This window comes from Pristiophorus japonicus, chromosome 4, assembly GCF_044704955.1.
Source record: "Pristiophorus japonicus isolate sPriJap1 chromosome 4, sPriJap1.hap1, whole genome shotgun sequence".
Taxonomy (NCBI): domain Eukaryota; kingdom Metazoa; phylum Chordata; class Chondrichthyes; family Pristiophoridae; genus Pristiophorus; species Pristiophorus japonicus.
The window spans coordinates 241,406,040-241,422,235 of record NC_091980.1 but is presented as its reverse complement, the minus strand read 5'-3'; the positions used below and the strand labels follow the sequence as shown (position 1 = coordinate 241,422,235).

Genomic DNA, 16,196 nt, shown 5'->3' with positions numbered 1-16,196 from the left:
AACCCCAGACTACCGCTGATCACCACTTCCCCATCATACCATCCCTCTGTCACGGAACACCTCAACATTCTCCTGGCCACCGCAAAAAAAAACATTCCAAACAAAATTTATAAAAATTTATCAAAATCCAATCATCAGAATCTCAACTATTCATACTTATGTTTTCCCTTAGAGTCTGTCTTTTGTGTGCCTTCACCTCCTCTAGTACTCCTACGCAATGTTCCACCAGTGGCTGCAGTATGGCTTGTGGAAGACTGCTCACTTTCAGTGGGGGAGATTACATATGTCCTTGCAGGACGACCTCGAGCAGCTCTGAACCTAGAAGTCCCGGCTGTAGACTGCACCACCTTGGCATAGCCGGCAGCAGTCTGGGCTAGCTGGCTGACAGGCAGCGGCAAGGGCAATGGCGGAGTGGCAGTGGTGGGAATAGGAATGCTGTCATCCTGAAAGAGAACAGAAGGTTCGTGCTGCACAGACCCACTGCCACTTCCCGGATCGGCGCCTCAGCTTTCCTAGCAATCTCTTCGAGGACAGATTGCTGGCCTTCTGCAACACCCTGCAAGCCCCTTTCGAGACTCGGTGACGATGGCAATAGTCTGAGCTTCCACTGAAGCACTGCGACGTTGGGTCGCTTCCACCTGTGCTGCAATGGAAGTTGCAATATTACCCATCACATCAAGCATTATCCATGGGTCCACAAAGTCTCTCCTGGAGTTGTTCATCATTTCCATCCTGGAAATCATTGTCTCCAAGCTCTGCGCGAAGCCCTGTGCAATGTTGGAGCTGGACTCCTCCATGCTCCTTGACACTGACAAGTGGCTCTCTGACAGGCTTTCCATTGCACCTAGCATTTCCGTGTGCATGGCCATCACCCTTCTTCTGAAGGATGCCCTATCGAGGTCATAATCAGAGTCCTGTGGAGCAGAATTCGTGTTTGAACACGCCCTCTGGGAAGCTGGCACCTGAGCTACCCTTTCTCACTGGCCTGGCTGGAGCCCACTCGTAACCGATGACTCACCACGTGCAGATCCCACTTGTAAACATAGAAACATAGAAACATAGAAAATAGGTGCAGGAGTAGGCCATTCGGCCCTTCTAGCCTGCACCGCCATTCAATGAGTTCATGGCTGAACATGCAACTTCAGTACCCCATTCCTGCTTTCTCACCATACCCCTTGATTCCCCTAGTAGTAAGGACTTCATCTAACTCCTTTTTGAATATATTTAGTGAATTGGCCTCAACAACTTTCTGTGGTAGAGAATTCCACAGGTTCACCACTCTCTGGGTGAAGAAATTCCTCCTCATCTCGGTCCTAAATGGCTTCCCCCTTATCCTTAGACTGTGTCCCCTGGTTCTGGACTTCCCCAACATTGGGAACATTCTTCCTGCATCTAACCTGTCTAACCCCGTCAGAATTTTAAACGTTTCTATGAGGTCCCCTCTCATTCTTCTGAACTCCAGTGAATACAAGCCCAGTTGATCCAGTCTTTCTTGATAGGTCAGTCCCACCATCCCGGGAATCAGTCTGGTGAACCTTCGCTGCACTCCCTCAATAGCAAGAATGTCCTTCCTCAGGTTAGGAGACCAAAACTGTACACAATACTCCAGGTGTGGCCTCACCAAGGCCCTGTACAATTGTAGCAACACCTCCCTGCCCTTGTACTCAAATCCCCTCGCTATGAAGGCCAACATGCCATTTGCTTTCTTAACCGCCTGCTGTACCTGCATGCCAACCTTCAATGACTGATGTACCATGACACCCAGGTCTCTTTGCACCTGCCCTTTTCCTAATCTGTCACCATTCAGATAATAGTCTGTCTCTCTGTTTTTACCACCAAAGTGGATAACCTCACATTTATCCACAATATACTTCATCTGCCATGCATTTGCCCACTCACCTAACCTATCCAAGTCGCTCTGCAGCCTCATAGAATCCTCCTTGCAGCTCACACTGCCACCCAACTTAGTGTCATCCGCAAATTTGGAGATACTACATTTAATCCCCTCGTCTAAATCATTAATGTACAGTGTAAACAGCTGGGGCCCCAGCACAGAACCTTGCGGTACCCCACTAGTCACTGCCTGCCATTCTGAAAAGTCCCCATTTACTCCTACTCTTTGCTTCCTGTCTGACAACCAGTTCTCAATCCATGTCAGCACACTACCCCCAATCCCATCTGTTTTAACTTTGCACATTAATCTCTTGTGTGGGACCTTGTCGAAAGCCTTCTGAAAGTCCAAATATACCACATCAACTGGTTCTCCCTTGTCCACTCTACTGGAAACATCCTCAAAAAATTCCAGAAGATTTGTCAAGCATGATTTCCCTTTCACAAATCCATGCTGACTTGGACCTATCATATTACCTCTTTCCAAATGCACTGCGATGACATCCTTAATAATTGATTCCATCATTTTACCGACTACCGATGTCAGGCTGACCGGTCTGTAATTCCCTGTTTTCTCTCTCCCTCCTTTTTTAAAAAGTGGGGTAACATTGGCTACCCTCCACTCCATAGGAACTGATCCAGAGTCAATGGAATGTTGGAAAATGACTGTCAATGCATCCACTATTTCCAAGGCCACCTCCTTAAGTACTCTGGGATGCAGTCCATCAGGCCCTGGGGATTTATCGGCCTTCAATCCCATCAATTTCCCCAACACAATTTCCCGACTAATAAGGATTTCCCTCAGTTCCTCCTCCTTACTAGACCCTCCGACCCCTTTTATATCCGGAAGGTTGTTTGTGTCCTCCTCAGTGAATACCGAACCAAAGTACTTGTTCAATTGGTCCGCCATTTCTTTGTTCCCCGTTATGACTTCCCCTGATTCTGACTGCAGGGGACCTACGTTTGTCTTTACTAACCTTTTTCTCTTTACATATCTATAGAAACTTTTGCAATCCGTCTTAATGTTCCCTGCAAGCTTCTTCTCGTACTCCATTTTCCCTGCCCTAATCAAACCCTTTGTCCTCCTCTGCTGAGTTCTAAATTTCTCCCAGTCCCCGGGTTCTCTGCTATTTCTGGCCAATTTGTATGCCACTTCCTTGGCTTTAATGCTATCCCTGATTTCCCTTGATAGCCATGGTTGAGCCACCTTCCCTTTTTTATTTTTACGACAGACAGGAATGTACAATTGTTGTAGTTCATCCATGCGGTCTCTAAATGTCTGCCATTGCCCATCCACAGTCAACCCCTTCAGTATCATTCGCCAATCTATCCTAGCCAATTCACGCCTCATACCTTCAAAGTTACCCTTCTTTAAGTTCTGGACCATGGTCTCTGAATTAACTGTTTCATTCTCCATCCTAATGCAGAATTCCACCATATTATGGTCACTCTTCCCCAAGGGGCCTCGCACAACGAGATTGCTAATTAATCCTCTCTCATTACACAACACCCAGTCTAAGATGGCCTCCCCCCTAGTTGGTTCCTCGACATATTGGTCTAAAAAACCATCCCTTATGCACTCCAGGAAATCCTCCTCTACCGTATTGCTTCCAGTTTGGTTAACCCAATCTATGTGCATATTAAAGTCACCCATTATAACTGCTGCACCTTTATTGCACGCACCCCTAATTTCATGTTTGATGCCCTCCCCAACATCACTACTACTGTTTGGAGGTCTGTACACAACTCCCACTAACGTTTTTTGTCCTTTGGTATTCTGCAGCTCTACCCATATAGATTCCACATCATCCAAGCTAATGTCCTTCCGAACTATTGCCTTAATTTGCTCCTTAACCAGCAATGCTACCCCACCTCCTTTTCCTTTTATTCTATCTTTCCTGAATGTTGAATACCCCTGGATGTTGAGTTCCCAGCCCTGATCATCCTGGAGCCACGTCTCCGTAATCCCAATCACATCATATTTGTTAACATCTATTTGCACAGTTAATTCATCCACTTTATTGCGGATACTCCTTGCATTAAGACACAAAGCCTTCAGGATTGTTCTTTTAACACCCTTTGCCCTTTTAGAATTTTGCTGTACAGTGGCCCTTTTTGTTCTTTGCCTTGGGTTTCTCTGCCCTCCACTTTTCCTCATCTCCTTTCTGTCTTTTGCTTTTGCCTCCTTTTTGTTTCCCTCTGTCTCCCTGCATTGGTTCCCATCCCCCTGCCATATCAGTTTAAATCCTCCCCAACAGCACTAGCAAACACTCCCCCTAGGACATTGGTTCCGGTCCTGCCCAGGTGCAGACCGTCCGGTTTGTACTGGTCCCACCTCCCCCAGAACCGGTTCCAATGCCCCAGGAATTCGAATCCCTCCCTTGTAAGGGAAATAAATTCCACACCGAGTCCGAGAACAGTGAGGGAAACGTCACAGTTTATTCGTACAGAGCGCTCTGGGAGAAGTGGGGAAACTCCGCAGCTTCGCCACACCCTTCTCTCTGAGTGAAGTTTTCAAGTTACAATTATACCTTTGGGGGCGGTCTCGCCCCCTTACACCATTGTCCAATTATCTAACATTTTTGTAACATCTTACCCTATATGGTAATGCTATGACAATCTATCTTTACATTGTGGTAAGTCAAAGGTTAACTAGCATACGCACACACAAGTGGGGTCAGTTCCATGTTTCAGCAGAAAAACAAGGAACTGTCTTCCATAAAGCGAGGTACATCTGTTTGCATCTACTTCCCCTATCTTTATGACTCGGGGTCAACGAACGTTGGGGTCTAAATGTGTCTTTTGTTTTAAGCAGACAATTTGTTGCTTGAACATTTACATGGTACAGGAACAAGAGTATTATAAACTTAAGAAATCATTCTCCCCCAACAGTCCCTCCTGTTGATCTTTTCCCATTTCATGCGGATAAGAACAATCCAATCCTACATTCGGACTGTCTCGTCATCTTGTGCCAGGATTCTTGGGCGAGCCTGGAGTTGGTGGTACTGCTGAAAATGGAGGAGCAGCTTCTGATATGTTGCGGGTGGAAGTTGGGTTGTTGTATCGTTGATGCGGGTCCTGGCAGCTATGGGTATCGCGGTACACAACTTGGACATACATATCTTAATCATCATTACCGCAAGGTTCAAGGCCAGGCATATGCCCACAATCAAAATCAGCCCCTGTACAATACTTTGTCCCAACTTAGACATCCATCCCCCCAGCCAGCCAACTTCACCATCCGGGGTGGTTCGTTTCCTCACTTCTCTCCTTATATGGTCGGCTAGGTTGGTTATATTCTCTGAATTATCGGGTATATAAGTGCAACATTCGGCCCCAATCAATGCGCAAGTGCCTCTGTTCTGGGCCAATACTTAATCTAGGGCCATTCGATTCTGAAGTACGGTAGTACGTATGGCTACCATTTCAGCTGTTATGTTCTCCATCGCCTTGGCAGTGTCGTTAGCTATTTGTTCCAAAACCCTCTCTACGTTTCTTAGTTCATCCATGGTGCGCCCTATCCCGTATGGGAACATCACAACTCCAAAGAGTCTTTCTACCGGGGTAATCGCTCGTCTTCGTCGACCTGGTGTACGCACCTCTGCCAGGGTACATACCTGTCTGACAAAGGGGACCACATATCCCAAATAATAGGACCCTGTCCATTGCCTGGGTAACCAGGGATATGCCCTATGCCCGCACACAAAATACGTGCCGCTATACGCTGCCATTTCATATATTGTGTCGGAGTTCCAAAACTGGGCCCACAGACCTCCACCTGTTTTAGTCGGAAGGCGTGAGAGGATAGTGACCCGTGCGCCTGTTGTGATATTGAGGTTGTGTGGCCAATCGCTGTACCCTATGATATGTCCCTTTCTGCTGGTGTCATTTCAGGTTAAACATATGGTCCCGGTTGGCCTCCCGATCCCCGAGGTATTGGTCAGGACTAGGAATGGGGGCTCCCTTTTATGGTCATAGGATGGTTGGTACCATCCCTGGAACGTTTGACTAATGGGGTACCCAGCACTCTCCCACTCGGTGACGTCCCCGCGGTTGTCCACACGGTAGCGGTATGATGGTCCTCCTCCCATCCGTGATCCCTCTCTTGACCTGCCTTTCATCCTTCGTTCTTGCATTGGCCCCCCTCCTCCCGTGCCATTCTGGCTCAGAAGCCACTTGACAGTCTCAATTAGGGTCAGTGGAACGGGGCGCAAAGGAATTCCCCCTTTGGAATGTATAGGGATATGTGAGCACACCCAGCAACTAGAAAAGTTCCCATTTCGCGCATAAACATAAGACATATACAAAAAGGTGTTTACATGGAGCTCTCGCTTCCGTCTCGCTTCCCACGTGCCGCACTTGACGTACACCAATGCTACTATACAGACTGTGGCACACAGTTTCATTCTTATCACTTTATATTAACAACTAGTCAAAGGCAAAATGGCCGTATATGTTGCTTGTAGTGTCTCTATTAACCTGTAGATGAATCAAAGAATGGTGGATACTACAGGCATTAGTTTTTCGGCTCGAAAACCTTAAGCTGGGTCCAGTGTTTCCACTGCCCCCGTCCTCTCATGTTGACGCAGGCACATGTATCTCCGCTAATCATAACCTCGTACGGTCCTATCCATTTGGGTGCAAATCCAGGCTTCCCAGGGATGACCTTTACCATTATGCGGGTCCCTGCCTGGGGCACATCTGGGAGGGCGGTGGATTCTAATTTCTCATCCTGCTGGAGCTACTTATCCCTGACCTGCGTTCTCATCTCCTTAAGACTGTTGCTCATTTCCAGGACGTACCTCCTGATCCTATCCCTTAAGGGTCCCACATCAGTCCCCCCTGTAATGATCCCTTCTGGGAGTTGTATTGCATTGCTCTACCCATCATTAGCTCATAGGGGGACAGCCCAGTCATCCTATTTGGGATCGCTCTTAACTTCATTAGAATGAGGGGCAACACGTCAACCCAGGTCCTCCCGGTTTCTTGGATTGCCTTTGCAATCGCCACCTTAAGGGTTCGATTCATCCGTTCTACCATCCACGAGCTCTTGGGATGGTATGGGATGTGGAATTTCTGTCTTATCCCCATCAGTTTACATTCTGCCTTTATCACCCCTCCCGTGAAGTGGGTGCCCTGATCCGAATCCATTTGCACTGGCATTCCCCATCTGGGGATGATCTCCTCGGCCAGTATCCTGGCCACCGTAGTGGCCGTACAATTTCGTGTGGGGAACGCTTCCACCCACCGAGTGAATTGGTCAATTACCACCAAGCAGTATCTTTTCCCCCGCGAGTCCGGCAGTGGCCCGGTGAAATCTATCTGTATATTTTCCCATGGCCCCCTTGGTCTCGGTTGATGGGCCATCCGTATCTTAAATGCCTTGCCAGGGTTATGTTGCGCACATGTTATACAGCGCTGACAGTGTTTGGCTATATCCCGGCCCACTCCAGGCCACCACCATTCGCGCGTGAGTAGCTCCGTCATGGACCCTCTGCCCAGATGTGCCACACCGTGGTGTAGGTCCAACAAAGTGTGCTTAATACAATTTGGGGCTATGACCTTCCCCTCTTTCCTCCACACTGAGTCTTTATCCGGGGCGCTTCCCACCGCCTTCCACTCTTCCCACTCCTCGGGGGAGGTATCCGCGTGAGGTTGGACTATGTCCACCTTCTCATGCGCCACACTACCCACTCCCTCAGTTCTCTCCTCTAAATCTTGTTCCAGTGCCCTTTGCGCGGCAGCATCCACTGCCTGATTACCCTCTTGTTCTGGGGATCTGACCTTCTGATGGGCCCGAATCTTTATTACGGCTGCCTGTAATGGCTCACCTTTGCTTTTACTAACTCCTGGACCCTCCCCTGGTGCCGGATTGGTTCCCCTCCTGTTGTGATGAACCCCCTTCTTCCTCAGGCTACCATGTAATCATGAACTACTCCGAATGCGTATCGGTTGTCGGTGTATCTATTAATTGTCTTCCCCTTAGCTAACTTCAGGGCCTCTGTGAGGGCCACGATTTCAGCAACCTGTGCCGAAAGTCCCCCCTCTAGCCATCCCGATGCGATGGTCTGCAGCCTGTCGTCTATTACCGCCCACCCATTCTGGGCGTCCCCTCCACGTACTTTCGAGACCCGTCCACGTAGAGGGTCATCTGTGCTCCCACCAGCGGTTCATCCGCGAGGCGGCCCTCGGCGGCCTCATCCTCTGCCTCGTTACATTCATGTGGTTCCCCATCCGCAAGGAGGCCCTCCGCCGGGTTTCCTCCCGTATCCCTTATGATCACTACGGATTGATCTACCGGCAGCAGGATCGCCTCCCACCGTGCTCTGCGCATATTGGAGACCGATTTCAACCGTCTGGTATTCAGCATTTCTACCAAGGTGTGTCTCATGTGCAGGACAATATCCCCAGTCATCACGGTGGGTTCACTGACTTTCACTGCCCATGCGGCACAATCGAGGGCGGCCATGCATTTCGACAGTCTGCCTACTACAGGTGACTGTTGTGTGGAATAATACGCCACCGGCCGCTTCTGTTGCGCGACTACGGCCGCATAAAACCCTCCTTCGTTTTCACAGTAAATATGGAAGGGCTTCCCCATGTCGGGCAGTCCCAGTCCCAGGCAGAGGTCAGGGCTTGTTTGAGTCGCCCATATACCTCCTCCTGTTCTGTTCCCCATTCTATGGGTGCGGTGGCAGGCTTTCCACCTTTTACCAATCTTTGGATTGGCTCTACTATTTCGGCGAACCCTGGGATGAAATTCCTACTATAGTTAAACAGTCCTAATACCTTCCTGACTCCTCGCACTGAGATCGGTCGGGGCATTGTCTGGATCGCCACCTTCCGATCACTAGGCATGGTCCTGATTCCTTGGGATATTTCCTGTCCCAGGTACGTCACAGTCTCTTGCCGATCTGAGCGTTCTTGGGGTTTACTTTAAACCCTCCATTGCTCAGAGCTTCCAGGACTGCAATAAGTGCTGCCTGGTGGGCTTCCGAGTCCTCAGACGCTATCATTAGGTCATCCACATACTGCAATACTGTGCTATGGTAGGGAATCAAGTCTATGGTCTCCAGCACAGAGTCCATGACCCGGTGAAAGATTGCTGGACTATTGTGAAATCCCTGCGGCAGTCGGTTCCAGGTATACTGCCTCCCACCCACCGTAAAGGCCAGTTTCTCCTATGACTCCTGGTCCAGGGGAAGGAACCAGAATTCATTTGCAATGTCCAGCACCGTGAATATCCTATGCCGTGGGCTCAGGCCATTCAAAATGGTAGCCGGGCTAGCCACTATGGGATGTAATTTAGGGGTAACTTTGTTCAGGGCAGTGTAAACAATAGTGAGACGGTAGGACCCGTCAGGATTTACGATCGGCCATACCGGAGAGTTTGTGGTACTCTCCGTTTCCCAGAGTATACCTTTGCTGACAAGCTCGGACACGATTTTTAATACGGCTTCCACCACTTCCGGCTTTATTGGGTACTGTCAGTGCGCCTGATGCTCAGGTCCTGCAATATGGATTGGTGTCATATTTACCCGTCCCGTGTCCTGTTTTGTTTTTGCCCAGACCTCTCCTAATGCCTCACATATTATTCCATATATCCCCAGCTCTTGTTTCCAATTTCGGATCCTTAGGGCAGCGCTACTTATTGTTGCAATGTTTCGTAAGGCGATGGACGAGTTATTTTTTCGTCCGTCCGCCTCTGGCCAAATTATTTTATTGTGCCCGGCGTCTACCAGCAATCTAAATTCCCTCATCAGGTCTATTCCCAAGATAGTTCCCTCATTATTTTTACATACCCAAAACTGGGCTAACAAGAGTTTATTCTCCAGTTCCACCACCTGCATCTCGCTTTTGAACGCCGGAATTTGTTCCCCCCCAAGTCCCACTATGTAAATCTTATGCCAAGTCAGGGGCAGGGGTAGATTTGTGATTGAGACAGCGGCTCCGGTGTCCACTAGCATTTCACATGGACGGCCCCCTACTAGTGTAGACACAAACATCCGCTCGTCTCCTCGCCCACGGGCCGGGGCCACCGCCCCGCAGCGAGTCCCCTTGGTCTTTAGGTAGTCTAGGAACTGCTTATATTCCTCGGCTCCTACTTTATCGTGCAAGGTGTTTCCGGACGTTCCCGCGCCCTTTCCTTTCTTCCAACAATTCTCCTCTACATGGCCTTTCTTATTGCAATATGTACATAATTTGGCAGAGCGGCAGTCTCGCGCCATGTGACCCATCTTTCCACATTGGAAACATGCCCCACCCCCCCTTGGAGGTGGTCCCTGCCGCCCCACCCGCTCCTGTTTCACCACTGCGGGCTTGTCCTCATGATCCTGAGCGTCCACCGAACATGCCCAGCGGACAACCTCATCGTATACATTGTGGATCATTCCTCCCAACTTTATTACCGCTTGGTGTTCAGCGGACAACCCATCTGAACGAAGGGCGGATCGGTCAGTTGCGGGTTGGCCTGTCCGAATGACTCCTTATAGGCCTTGAATAATCGTTCCCCGAATTCACTACTCCCCTCACCCTTCCTTTGCTTACATGTCGTGATTTTTCCCCAATTAACCTGAGGATTGCCCGGGGTGGTTTGGAGCGCTGTTTTAAAGAGGAGGAACGCAGCGACCTGCTGGGCTCGAGTCGTGAGGTGTGTCACCGCCGTTGCCCATCCTCCGTCCGACATCCCAGAGCCCTGTAGATTCTTCCACTTGTCTCGTGGACAACTGGCGCGTACTATGGCGTGAATGTCTCAGGGGTGTAGGTCGTGTAGGTCCCATAACATGTCTAATTTTGCCCAATAAGCCTCGTTGTTCGACCTGGGTTTTAAGGGTCCCAATTCGGTCATGACTATTTGTTTTTCGGCCGGGCTGAATGGCCAAAATTTTGAGGTAGGGTTTGCCGTCGTCCCCCACCATTTCAGAGGGGCGGCTTTCGCCTCCTTGGTGTCTGAGTCGTCCCCTGCCGGTGGGGCAGTTGGACTAACTTCTTCTTTCTCCTGATACTGGGTGGCCCTTCTCCTCCGATTTTGCCCGCTGTTACGTTAAACCCCAAAAACCGGGGAGGATTGTACATTTCCAATTGTTTTTCCAACTCCCGTATTCGCTTATTTTTTTTCTGTCAGTTTAGCGCTTAATTCTACACATTCTGTCATTTTATTCTCCACCACATCAGTCAATTTGTACCAACAAAACAGCACCTTTCTTCATTTTCTTTTGCTTCTGTGTTTCCCACCACTCCTGTTGTTCGTGTACCTTCTTTGCCGGGTCCCAACCCTCCTTTTGCATTCTATCTATCAATCCCTTTTGGTCGACTAGGTACAGTCTGGTCAGGGACTCCGTTTCCTTACCAGACATCGCAGTCTTTCCCGTCGCGGTCTTACTACTGTCAGCGATCCGTTCAGGACTTGCAGTCTATCGTCAGAGGTGTTTCAACACACTTGCGATTCGTTAAAAATGGGGCCTCCGTGACCCACTACGATCTTTTCCAGCAGCACCCGCAACTTACTACAACCACATTAATTCTTCTACACACGTCCCCCAATGTTCCAACCTGTGTGACTCAAAGTCGCAAGGAGATTAGTCCCTACTTCACTCACTGTTCCACTTTTCCGTCGCCACTTTGTCCTCTCTATGTTCCCTTAATCCTTGGCCTTCATGTGGAGCATTCGCCCTCTTAATTCCGGCTCAAGTTAGGTGACTGAGATAGTTTGTGACAATCGAGGTGGCGGGGAACACTCGTTTCTTTCACACACACACACACCACTCACACCATCCTAGCTTAGACTCTAACCCGTGGCTCAACTGTGGTTTTTCTCACTGTTCACGGACGTTTTGTTCTTTGGTGAATCGGGGCTCGGGAGTCACCCTTTCCTGGGGCTCAATTGACTGGACGGTCAAACCTTGATTACTCGTCCCTCTCCACCGGCTAGAAGCGACCATATTCACCCTGCTCGCAGCGCCAAATCTGTAAGGGAAATAAATTCCACACCGAGTCCGAGAACAGTGAGGGAAACGTCACAATTTATTTGTACAGAGCGCTCTGGGAGAAGTGGGGAAACTCCGCAGCTTCGCCACACCCTTCTCTCCGAGCGAAGTTTTCAAGTTACAATTATACCTTTGTGGGCGGTCCTGCCCCCTTACACCATTGTCCAATTATCTAACATTTTTGTAACGTCTTACCCTATATGGTAATGCTATCACAATCTATCTTTACATTGTGGTAAGTCAAAGGTTAACTAGCATACGCACACACAAGTGGGGTTAGTTCCCCGTTTCAGCAGAAAAACAAGGAACTGTCTTCCATAAAGCGAGGTACATCTGTTTGCATCTCCAACCGTTCATTGTTCTACTTCCCCTATCTTCATGACTCGGGGTCAACGAACGTTGGGGTCTAAATGTGTCTTTTGTTTTAAGCAGACAATTTGTTGCTTGAACATTTACATGGTACAGAAAGAAGAGTATTATAAACTTAAGAAATAATTCTCCCCCAACACTACCTCTATACTACCCTCTAAAGAACGCGCAGTGCCATTTTCTGAGCCGGTGTCTGTGAGTGTCAAATGCAGTGCCGCTGTCTCTTCTTCTTCATCGTCTCCTCCGTCAGTTTGCTGATGATGATGAGGGACAGGCTGTATCTCAAAGCAGAAAGGCACAAAGGTCGGGTGAGGGGATAGGGGAGGGGAGAAGCAAGATATCCATTTATAAACCATCAGCAGCTTGTAAGTGAGAAGAGATTGTGGGACCAGGGGGAACTGGGAAGGGAGAAGAAGGTTTTGTATGACCAAACCATCATCAGCAGCAGCAATTGTTTCAACTTCTCCACTGGCCACAGACTCTGTCACTGCCCCTCCAATAATTTGAAGGACAGATTCCTCAAGGTCGGTCAGGGTCTCAATGGCCACCTCCGGTCTGTTTTTGCTCATGCCTGTTCTGTGCCACCTTTGCCTGCAAGAGAAAGGGAAGGGTGTGTCAGTGAGTGTTGTGCAATGGGTTTGGATGATGTGCCTGCCATGGTTGAATAGCTAACAGTATGTGGAAAGTGTGAGATGTGTGTGTGTGTGTGTGTTGCAACAGTGGTAAGTGTGTGAGGGTGAAGTGAAGCCATGATTGTGAGGCATGAGTGGTGATAGCTGGAGATGGTTGGTCGGTGATTGATGGGGTGTGGTGCATTGAGCTGTGTGTAAGGCTTGTGGTTCACATGGTGGGATATGTCATATGCTGAAGCCTTCACTCACCTTGACCAGCCATGTGCGGTCATTGAACTTTTTGTGGCACTGGATCCAGGTGGGCTAGATTTTACATTATTTTTGCATGCATAACACCCACTTAACGTCCATTTTAACACTGAAATGACGCGTAACGCCCAGATATCACCCATTTAGCCACAAAATGGAAACTGACGCCCATTTCTCGGTCACTTATCGCCGAGCATTACTTTCCCCATGTAACGCCGAGAAAAAATACCGCCCATCCACGTTTTTTTGGCGGAATCATCAGAATAGGCGAACCCAACGCCCATAATATCGCCCAGCGTTACTTTCACACGTAATTAACGCTGAGATTTAATAATACTGACCACCTACTGTTTTTTGTCGTAAAGATCACATTTGCTGAAACTAACGCCCAGTATATCACCCATCCTTACTTTTGGCACCTCGCACACAACTCGCCAACAATATCGCTCGCCGAAAAACCGCTGGGAAAAAGTTGAACTAACCAGAACTACTGACAGCGGTATGGACGCCATGTTCTAAATCACAGGTTGCATCATTTAAAAGGCTGCTCTGCTTCAACCTCGCGAGAGTTTGAATGTACTCTGAAGGTCCTTGGAGGTGATGTGAACATCTGACCAAACATCTTATCGTACTGTGGACGATTGGAATTTACTAGGTGCCTTAGTAGGGACATTCATTCTTCGTGAACAATCGGTGGAAAACAGATAGCTATTGGAATGGGGCCTGTCCTTTTTCATCCTCTCTTGATGACCACTCACATGCTGCGGACTCGAGATGGCAGAAGGTACACTCAACAGCATCATGTGCCCAATGTAAGACATGACAGACTGATGAGGAGAACAGGGAGAAGCAGTCTTACCTCAACTTGCCCGACAGCACCTGCCTTTGGCGACTGCGCTTCCACAAAGAGGTTATCAGTGAATTCCACTCCTGACATTCATTGTTTATTCTATGGGGTATGGCGAGAAAGCAGGAATGGGGTACTGAAGTTGCATGTTCAGCCATGAACTCATTGAATGGCGGTGCGGGCTCGAGGGGCCGAATGGCCTATTCCTGCACCTATTTTCTATGTTTTTCTATGTTTCTATATGTCAGCTCATAAGGGGAGATCTGCAGCCTACCAGCATCATCAGGACTGCACTGTCTGTCGAGGTCAAGGTCACCGCGGCACTGTCGTTCTATGCATTGGGTTCTTTTCAGGCCTCAGCTGGTGATATTTGAGGTATGTCTCAGCATGCCACACATTGCTGCATTAGACAGGTCAATGAAGCCCTGTACGCATGCAGGATGGACTTTATGAGCTTCCTTATGACCAGGGAGGCTCAGACTGAGAGGGCTTTAGGATTCTACCGAATTGCTAACTTCCCCAAGGTGCAGGGAGCAATCGACATCGCGATGCGGGCACCTTTTCAGGATGCAGAGATTTTCAGGAACTGCAAGGGATTCCACTCCCTGAATGTGCAACTCGTTGTCGACCAGCAGCAAATTATTATGGCAGTGAATGCTAAATTTCCGGGCAGCATCAATGCATGAAACACAAAAGGATAGTATGCAGGTATAGCAAGTGATCAGGAAGGCCAATGCTATCTTGGCCTTTATTGCAAAGGGGATGGGGGGATGAAGTATAAAAGCAGTGAAGTCTTACTGCAGCTATAAAAGGTATTGGTGAGGCCAAACCTGGAATATTTACAAAAGCATATGCTTGCTTTGGAGGCAGTTCTGAAAAGATTCACTCGGTTGATTTCGGGGATGAGGGGGTTGATTTATGAGGAAAGGTTAAGTAGGTTGGGCCTCTACTCGTTGGAATTAAGAATGAGAGGTAATCTTATCGAAACGTGTAAGATTATGAGGGGGCTTGACAAGGTAGATGCAGAGAGGATGTTTCCACTGATGGGGGAGACTAGAACTAGAGGGCATGATCTTAGAATAAGCGGCTGCCCATTTAAAACTGAGATGAGGAGAAATTGCTTCTCAGAGGGTTGTAAATCTGTGGAATTCGCTGCCTCGGAGAGCTGTGGAAGCTGAGACACTGAATAAATTTAAGACAGAAATAGACAGTTTCTTGAACAATAAGGGGATAAGTGATTAAGGGGAGCAGGCAGGGAAGTGGAGCTGATCTTAGTGAATGGCGGAGCAAGCTCGAGGGGTCTCCTAACTTGAGGAAGGACATTCTTGCTATTGAGGGAGTGCAGCGAAGGTTCACCAGACTGATTCCCAGAATTGCAGGACTGACATATCAAGAAAGACTGGATCAACTGGGCTTGTATTCACTGGAGTTCAGAAGAATGAGAGGGGATCTCATAGAAACGTTTAAAATTCTAACAGGTTTAGACAGGTTAGATGCAGGAAGAATGTTCCCAATGTTGGGGAAGTCCAGAACCAGGGGTCACAGTCTAAGGATAAGGGGTAAGCCATTTAGGACCGAGATGAGGAGAAACTTCTTCACCCAAAGAGTGGTAAACCCGTGGAATTCTCTACCACAGAAAGTTGTTGAGGCCAATTTACTAAATATATTCAAAAAGGAGATAGATGTAGTCCTTACCACTAGGGGGATCAAGGGGTATGGCGAGAAAGCAGGAATGGGGTACTGAAGTTGCATGTTCAGCCATGAACTCATTGAATGGCGGTGCAGGCTCGAAGGGCCAAATAGCCTACTCCTACACCTATTTTCTATGTTTCTATGTATGGCCTACTCCTGTTCCTATTTCTTATGTTCTTATACTTCTATCAAATCACCCCAATGCTGGGGATGTTGGCCTGGTTGAGGACACTAATGTTGTTGTGTCTGTTCTCCCAGGGGATTTGTAGTATTTTGCGGAGACATCGTTGGTGGTATTTCTCCAGTGACTTGAGGTGTCTACTGTACATGGTCCATGTCTCTGAGCCATACAGGAGGGCAGGTATTACTACTGCCCTGTAGACCATGAGCTTGGTGGTAGATTTGACGGCCTGGTCTTCGAATACTCTTCCTCAGGCGGCCAAAAGCCGCACTGGCGCACTGGAGGCGGTGTTGAATCTTGTCATCAATGTCTGCTCTTGTTGATAAGAGGCTCCCGAATTATGGGAAATG

At 48.5% G+C, this 16,196-nt stretch overlaps 1 long non-coding RNA gene across 1 annotated transcript in view; it reads right to left on the bottom strand.

The window, feature by feature from the left end:
- Positions 1–4,305: 4,305 nt before the first annotated feature.
- LOC139263328 (uncharacterized) overlaps positions 4,306–16,196 on the bottom strand; it is a 13,006-nt gene continuing 1,115 nt past the window's right edge. Inside the window, exons 2-3 of the long non-coding RNA XR_011593111.1 lie at positions 11,240–12,836; positions 4,306–6,369 (exon numbers count right to left, since the gene is read on the bottom strand). This is a non-coding gene — a long non-coding RNA (uncharacterized lncRNA). The remainder of the gene's footprint in view (positions 6,370–11,239; positions 12,837–16,196) is intronic.